Source organism: Pyxicephalus adspersus, chromosome 12, assembly GCF_032062135.1.
Source record: "Pyxicephalus adspersus chromosome 12, UCB_Pads_2.0, whole genome shotgun sequence".
Taxonomy (NCBI): Eukaryota; Metazoa; Chordata; class Amphibia; order Anura; family Pyxicephalidae; genus Pyxicephalus; species Pyxicephalus adspersus.
The window spans coordinates 18,664,744-18,674,142 of record NC_092869.1 but is presented as its reverse complement, the minus strand read 5'-3'; positions in this window follow the sequence as shown (position 1 = coordinate 18,674,142).

Here is a 9,399-nt window from a genome sequence, read left to right as displayed (position 1 = left end):
GGAGATAACGACGTAATGCAAGGTTTCCATGGCGACTGTTCGGTCTTTGTATTACTGCTACTACTACTCCTATGTAGGAGGTGCATGGATTTTCTTTAGGAAATGAAGAGTGAACAGAGAAAACTGCCATGTTTAAAGCGTACCTAAACTCAACATTTTTACTTTACATAGAAAAGTAGACAACCATTATATGTTAGGTAAAAATGTTGTTTTTTTGTTTTTTTTTAAAAAGAAAAAAAAGGATGCAGAACTGCCCACATAAAGACTTATTGGGAGCGCAGATACCTAGTTATGCAGAATGGATTAATTCGAATAAAGTGTGCTTACATTTTGAAATGTTTGGTCATTCACATGAGTTGTACAGTGTTGGTATCCCTTTATCAAATAAATGACATCCTCTGTTCCAGTCAGGTAACAGTAAGTGTGATGTAAAAAGAGGGCATTTACAATACAAAGAATTGTATACTACCTGCAGCCTCACACTGCTGACATCTGAATCCTGCCTGTGCTCAGAAAACCTGTACCTAGATTGAAAGCTCTTTGGGGCAGGGTCCTCTCCTCCTGTTTCACTGTCTGTATTCGTTGCAACCCCCTATTTAATGTACAGCACTGCATAATATGTTGGGGCTATATATAAATTCTGTTTATTATAAATATTATTAATAATAACTTACGCAGAGCAGGCCAGTGGGGATGAGGTGTTGAAGCCCCCCCTCCTCACACTCGGGAAGTTCACAGCGGAGGGGTATAGACAAGAAGCCATCTGTCAAGAAAGAAGGATGGCTCCATGATGACGGTACCTGGCACGGCCGGACAGGGCACCCTCAAACCTGGATCAAAGAAGTTGCAGCAATAGTTAGTGTCCCCCTGGCCATGTCTCCTCAAGAATATCTTATGGTAGCTGACTGGAGTAAGAGTTTTCCCAAACGTGATAGGATATACATGCTCATATGTTCTTTTTTTTGTCTTGCTCACATAGAATCATGGGCGTTCACATTTAATAAAATGCATGTCGTTGATCTGGCTACATTGATTACATTTATGGCATTTTTGTGTACCTGCTTCACTTCATATGAGTCTCCTAGTTCTGAACCTTTGTAATGGCTATGAACCAATTGGTCATCTAATGAAGGTGCTCTACTGTAAGTAATAGGAATTTCAGTAATGGATTTACTGGTACGAGGATCATATAGTAGTATAGGCCAAATCTTGCAAAGTATATGGCCAATATCTTTATAGTTTTTGGAATAAATGATGATAACATTTACCTTATCAAGTTTGTTCTTTTGCTCTTTTTGTCCAAAAAATAATTATACACAAGGTTGTGAAACAAAGAGTAGCCAAGTGAATTGCTAGCCTAGATGAGGAAGAGCAACCAAGTACATTGGTAGCCTAGATGAGGAACACAGAGCAGTCAGGTGCACCGGTAGCCCAGTTTAGGAACAAATGGCAGCCAGGAACATTGGTAGCCATGATGTGGTTAGAAAGGCAGCAATGTGCATTAGTAGCCTAGATGAGGAACACAGAGCAGCCAGGTGCATTCGTAGCCCAGATGTGATTAGAAAAGCAGCCAGGTGCATAATTATTTAAGATGTGGTGAGAAAGGTAACCAGGTGCATTGGTAAGCTATATGAAGACCAAAGAGCAGCCAGGTGCATTGGTAACCCACATGAAGTTATAAAAGCAGTCAGGATGGTGCTTTAGTAGCCATCATGTGGTTAGGAAAGGCAGCCAGGTGCATTTGCAGGCAGGGGTTTGTGCAAAAGGGGTTGTGGGGGGCCTGTTTGATGTCTGGAAGCCCTCCAACAACCAGGGAATCAGTAGAGGAAGTAAAACGCAGTAAAATCATTCCCTTTACTGTCACCAGCTCAACTTTCTGTTTAAAAAAACTTAAAAAGGGAGCTTTTGAAAATGCTCCAAAACATCTATTTATGCCTTTGCAAAAGTCTGTATCAATTATAAGAGCTAGCGTTTTAGCCTGAAATTGTTTCTAGAAGCCTGGAAGTTGGAGGCAGTAAACGCTAAGTTTTTCTAACATAGGTCTGAACTTAGCCTAATGCTGCATTTTCTCTCTGTTCCCCTGGTGCCATTCTAACTGGGTCTTTTTCTTATTGAACCTTTTCCTACTGCATGTGTAATAGCTCCATTATATTTTATGCATGAGTCTTATTCATACCATAAGCAAATATGCATATATAACAATGCCTGAGGCTGTATTGCTGGAATTAGACCTTCATGTAGTCTTAACCATGGTTGATATCAAGGTGCGTGTCACATATAGAGATCAAAATCATGCTTGAGAAAGATGTGGCTAAGGTGCAGTCTATGAAGCCAATGATGTTCACCAAAGCACCCTGCAAGGAGTGATGGACTTTGCTGTGGATGACTCCCAGATTGGTGCCTTCAGGCACCCCAAAGCAGGCAGCCATTAAGCAAGTTACCTGAATGTCAAACAATGTTAGAGTTGAGGACAAGCCAAAGGTCAGGACAGACAGGATGAGTAGATGTAGTCAGGAAAAAAAGGATTGGGTAAAAAAACAGCAGGTATTCAGCAATACAATACAATACATTCCCACATACTAAATGTGTGCAATAATAAAGATAATAAAGATAATGTGCCTGAATCATCAATGAAATGCGCCTACGCTTGACGCACATACGTACGCGCCGGTCAGCAAACTCTATTAGCGCGAGTCGGGCCCACGTTCTAGTGAACTCGCCTGCCAGTTTCCTGCAAAGATGAGCAAAGGTCTCGAATACGCCAATTAAGGCGATTCATTTTCAGATGCGCGATTCAGAAGGAGATGTTCACCTCAATAGTAAGGTGATAGCAATTGATTAGCGCACACCTGCGCCCTGTTCTGTGTGCATCTCCAGTCCATTTTACAGGTCAGTTTGAATCTTTAATGCTTGATTTTTTTGTAAGTGCTCCTTTTTTATGTTACATTCTACTCAATCACAAACTTGCTTCATTTATAGTTACACTTGTTGCACTTCTTGTTACTTTTTCTTTTGGTTGCAACACTGCAAACTAATTTCTATCAAGCTGGATATATACTAAGTGGCACTTTCAAATATGTCATCACACAATAGTATGAGTGCAAAAAAATATGTGAACAAACATTTGTGACCTGATAAAAATTTAATTCTAGTTTGACTTTAGAGAAATCAAATATTTTTTTGTTTCAATCAGTTTTATTAAGTTTTCAAAGAAAAAAATAACAGGTAAACATAACAAAAAGAATCAGATTTACAACACATACATCATGTCAAACATAACATTGTAGGCTTCGAATTAATAGACATATAATACCAGGAAGCTGCATATACCCCAAAAATATAACAAAAAACATAACAGTTCTAAAGGAATCATATAGCACATATTAAACCTGTACAAAAACAGCTTCATATCTGCTAGCGGAAGCGTATGGCACAGAGTGTAAACCAATATTCTTAAACAACAGATAAAATAAAAACAAAGACGGACACATATAACAAAGCAGCCCAGGGGAGAAGGGGGGGATGGGAGGGGGGAGGGAATGCCGATGGATACAAAAATAAAGGAGATATATATTAACCCTCAATACCGGGGTTGTGTTCTAACCTGTAAGCCTGGAAACTAAATAAAATATGTACGGAAACGGGGAGAGTCTTTAAACCAGTCCCAAATGGACCAGGTAACTCTAAATTGTTCCATTCTATCATCATCCTCCACGACCCACATCTCCATATGGCGGATTTTTTCAAGTTTGGAGACCCAATTGGCTATAGAAGGAGCAGCAGACTGCTTCCACAATCTCAGAATAGTGGCCTTTGCTGCCGTAAGAAAATGACGTAGGACCCCACCTTTGATGGTTTTGAGCGAGCCGGGAACCATGGATAAGAGAGCTATATTGGGAGTATTGGTTATGGTGGACCCAGTGCTGTGGTTATACACCTGAATAATCGTGTCCCAAAATCGATATATAAGCGGACACTCCCACCATATATGAAGCATTGTCCCCTTTTGTAAGTGGCATCGCCAACAACGATCAGATTGTGTTGGGGAGATTCTATGGAGATCCACAGGGCAATAATACCACCTGGATAGAATTTTGTAATTAACCTCTTGAGCTCTACAGGTTAAGGCCAACTTATGCGTTAGGGTAAATGATTTTTCCCAATCATCCGCAGTTATGAGTCCAGTCATTTCCCTCTCCCAATATCTAGTGTATATAGGTGCAGAGGGCTCAGAGTCCTGAGCAATTAGCTCGTACAACCTAGACACAACATGAGAGAGGCGGTCAGGCGAGCCAACCAACTGCTCGAAAGCCGTTAAACTTCTATATAGGAATGATAAGCCAGTAAATGAAGCTACAAATGATGACAGTTGCCTGTGTGAAAGCCAAGAAAGCAACTTGCTTCTGTTTGGGAGATCCAGGGAGGCCAGTGGGGGAACCCGTCCATTATGTAATATATTCCTAAGATGACGGCTGTCCGAGGCAGACCACGATAAAAATGAGGAGGTTCGCGTTGCCGGAGGGAACGCTGGATTATCAAATAGCGGTGTCATGGGTCCTGGATTCATCAACAATTTGCCTGCTCTGAGGAGGATATCCCAATTATGTAATAGATCTAATGTAAGTGGGAGTAGAGGGTAGGCCGGTTGTAGCAACGACCGGTCCACCCATGGCAGGGACCGGAGGCTAACTGGAGATAGACAATCTTCCAGCTGTACCCATTCCTTCGTCTCCCTGTTGTGAAAGCAGTCTATCAAACGCACTAAAACCGATGCCCTATAATAGGAGATAACATCTGGAGCCCCTGCACCTCCTCTACTTTTGGCCTTGGACAGGGTACTAAATGCCAGTCTAGGGCGTTTCTGTCGCCATATAATATTTAAAAATAACCTATGGATTTTACGAAGATATGCGGTTGGCAAGAATATGGGGACCGATTGAAAAAGATATAACAGTCTGGGGATTATATCCATCTTAAGAGTGTTTATACGGGCGAACCAGGAGAGAGGCAAAGAATCATATTTCTGAAGGTCAGATTGAAGTTTACTGTACATTGAGGAATAATTAAGCGAGAACAATTTGGAGGGATGCGATGGGACCATTATACCCAGATATTTAATGGCATCAGAGCAAATCCGGAAAGGCACATTAGAACACATAGCTGACATTTGAGTAGAGTCCAAGGTAACATTAAGAATTTCAGATTTGGAATAATTGACCTTGAAATTACTATGTGTACCAAATTCATCAAGTTCCTTCAGGATGGTAGGTATCGTGATATGAGGGGATGTTATATATATGAAGAGGTCATCTGCGTATAAAGAAGGTTTATATTGTATCACCCACCTGGATCCCTTTTACAACTAGATTGTGGCGCAAGGCCACAGCCAAATGTTCCATAATTAAGGCATAAAGTAAAGGGGAGAGAGGGCACCCCTGCCTCGTGCCATTCTTAATTTGAAAAGAATCAGAGAGAGTGCCTTTAACCCGCACCCGAGCTCTGGGTGAAGAGTACAATGCTGCGATTCTAGAAACCATGCAGGGTCCCAGGCCTACCTGACGTAACGCCGAGTACATAAACTGCCAACTAACCCTGTCAAAGGCTTTTTCAGCGTCTGTTGACAGTAAGCACGCAGGGGTGCCTGAGGATTTAGCAAACTGGGTCAGCAGGAGAGTCTTAATAGTATTATCCCTGGCTTCCCTTCCATAAATAAACCCTGTTTGATCCTTATGGATCAATGATGGCATATGTGGGGACAACCTGTTGGCAATCAACTGGGAAAAAATTTTTGCATCCACATTAATCAATGATATAGGTCTATAATTAGAGCAAACTGTATGGTCTTTGCCAGGCTTGGGAAGAACCGTAATATGCGCTTAATATGCGCTTGTGATGGGAACGGCGTATCGGCAGAAACGGAAGAAAACACTTTGGTCATGAAGGGGACAGGATTAGAAGCGTGGAGCTTATAGAATCGTGGAGTAAATCCATCTGGACCCGGGCTTTTTCTGGTTGGGGTGGCTTGCAGGGCAGCAGAAACCTCCTCCTCCGTAAACGGGGATTGCAATTGAGAAATCACCTCAGAATTTAAAGTTGGAAGGGCTGTTTTAGTTAAGTATTCCTGTAGAGAGGAAGGAGTAGCTGGAGCAGGGCGTAGTTGATAGAGCTCCACATAATATTTATAAAAAGTTTGCAGAATCTCTTTGGGGATAGATGTCAGCCTGCCATCAGGAGTGTGTATGGACGGGATATATGTGGTGGATGTGCGCGGGTGAAGACCCCTCACCAGTAGTCTGCCACATTTATCCCCATATTGGTAGATCAATTTACAGAAACGATCCCTGTGGCGCTGGTGAGCCAAGTCGTACAGTTTTAAAAGATGGGTTCCAGCAGCTGTCAATTCTAAAAATACAGCAGGGGCCATGTTTTGTTTATGCAGGCATTCCAGAGAGCAGATTTTATTGGATTTACAAGCTATATCCTGTGCTCTGATCTTTTTAAGCCTGGTGCCTTGTTGTATTAGAACCCCTCGAACTACCGCTTTTATATCCTCCCATTTCATAGGAAGGGGAGTGGGGTCCAAGGCGTGATCTCCAATAAAATTTGTTATCGCATCGAGAGCCGCTTTTGCACAGAGAGAGTCTTTAAACAAAGAGTCATTGCATCTCCATGTCCATGCTCTAGGGCCCATAAGGGGAATCTGAAATGAGAGGGACACTGAAGAGTGGCAGGACTATATAGAAGCAATAGGACACCAATCTAGTATGGAATGGCTCGCCAGGATATAATCTATGCGAGAATACATATTGTGCGGGTGGGAGAAAAAGGTATAGTCTTTGGTAGTGGGGTGCAGAATGCGCCACATATCCATTATTCTAAAATCGTGCAATTTAGAACGAAGGGAGTTCAATTTGGAATATGAGATCGGGGTTTTCTCTGATGAAGTATCTATGCAGGGATCCAAAACACAATTAAAATCCCCACCCACAATAATAGATCCCTCGGCAAACCCTTTCAGTAACTCCAAATATTGAGAAAGGGCCGTTGTGGGTTGGTGATTGGGAGCATAAAAAGAAGCCAATGTAAATTTCTTATCCCAGAGAGAAATGTTTAAAAACAAATACCTGCCCTGAGAATCAGAGCGAGAATCTAGTATCTGTACTGGTAATGATTTATGAAAAGCTATAGAAACTCCCTTAGTTCTAGATTCAGGATTGGAGCTATGGTACCACAGGGGATAATAGCGATTGAGGAGAGAGGGAAGTCTAGTGGAATGAAAGTGGGTCTCCTGGAGGAGTAAGATATTCACCCGTGCTTTGTGTTGAGCATATAACAAATGAGAGCGTTTGTTCAGGCTATTTAGACTTTCGCATTAAGGGTACGAATTTTCAAAGCATTTGCTGGGGTATGTACCGAAGGCATTAGGGGGAGGCAAACAAGCAATTAGAAACAAACATGTGGGTGAATGTGGGGGAACCCGCAAAACCATAAATAATGTATAAAGTAAGAACAAACTCTTAGCATTTGCCCAATAATACCAAAACCAACATAAAGAATGAGCGATCCCTGGGCATTCTCCCAGAGTACTAAACAGTCCCAGAATCAAGATACCTAAGGTGTAGAGCATATATCAAAAGACATCAACATAAGATAAGCATTTCACTGAATTCCTGCCAAAATAGTCTAAGGGAACAGGGATACAACATCCCAGGACCCATAATAGGGCTCACTGGGGAGGCGAGAACAGTAAAGTTCGCGCATCCCCCAGCGGGCCCTAGACATAATTAACCACAGGATCTAAAGGGCATTCAAGAATAACAGTTCAGCTAACAGCAAAATCAGTAGCAATAAAGACTAGATAAATAACGCTCAACATACAGTACATGGAAAGTCCCACCGTGGAGGAGAAACTACTTGCACAGAGTCAAATGTAGTCCGATCATGCTTGGCGACACAGGAACATATAACTCCATTCAAAGGCGTACTGTTCTCTCAACCAAGCACGGCAGGTGATGACTGTAGTAATCCAGTGGTGTCTAGTAGCCAGTACATGGAAAGTCCCACCGTGGAGGGGAAACTACTTGCACAGAGTCAAATGTAGTCCGATGATGCTTGGCAACACCGGAACATATAACTCCATTCAAAGGCGTACTGTTCTCTCGACAAGGCACGGCAGGTGATGACAGTAGTAATCCAGTGGTATCTAGTAGCCTAAGAGACACAAAAAAGTTAGGATTGAAGGTAAATATTCCAAGAACAATGATGAAGGTATCCTGAGATCCAATTCAATTGGCTGATTCAATTGGCTAGGTTGTGGAAGGAGGAGGGGAAGAAGGATGGCCCGCGGAGGTGCTTAGAGGGCTATCAAGTGGAGGAGCTTGTGATGGCGCTGGTTTGCTGTTGAGGAGCGAGGTCGCCGTAGGCCATTCAGGTAATTTGACATCAGGAAGATGCAGGTCCCCTTACGATATGGGGCAGATCAGATGGCCCGCGAAGAACCAGGGTTCTACCTCCAGATCTGATGATGAGATGGAAGGGAAACCCCCATCTATATGGGATGTTCCGTTCACGAAGAACTGTCAAGAGCGGTTTAAGAGCCCTGCGAAGATCCAATGTATGTTTAGAGAGGTCAGGCAGCAGTTGTATCTGAGCCCCAGCGTATTCAATACTGGTAGATTTTCTGCCTTTTTTCATGATATCTTCCTTGGTCCTGTAAAAATGGATCCGGCAGATAACATCTCTAGGGCGTTGCGGATTTATGCTACGTGGGCCCAGAGTTCTGTGTATCCGATCTATCTTTATATCAACATCAGATGGGACAGCAAGAAGCTTAGCAAATATAGAGTAGGCAGCTGCGGGCAATATTGAATTCGGTATGGTTTCAGGTAAGCTCCGTATACGAATGGTATTCCTCCTGTTGCGGTTTTCAGCGTCATCATGCAACAAATACAACATATTAATTTGCGCTTCATGGCGTTCCAAAATAGCCGCATGAGATACTACTCGCGAAGAAAGATCAGCACATTGGGTTTGTAGAGCTGCGGTGACACTAGTAACTTGTTGAACGGACTCACGTATGGCGTGGAACTCTGCCTTGCAGCTCACTTCCAAGTGCCCTATACTGCGTTCCAGATCCTGTTTGGTGGGTAGGGCACGTAAGTGGGCCTTCCAGTCCCACTCCTCTACGGACTCTGTATTGGCTGGGCTGTGACTGATCGAAGCAGCTAAAGAGGGCATCATGGAGGGGCTGAGATTGGGAGAGTCGGGGTGTACCTCTGGAGAAGTTGTGGAGGCATCTGAAGTTGATGCTGACAAGTCCTGCTGCAATCCAGGCTCCAGCGGTGTGCACCACGCCGAAGGTGCCTGCTCGTCGGGTGCCATGGCCCCCGGCTTTGAGGC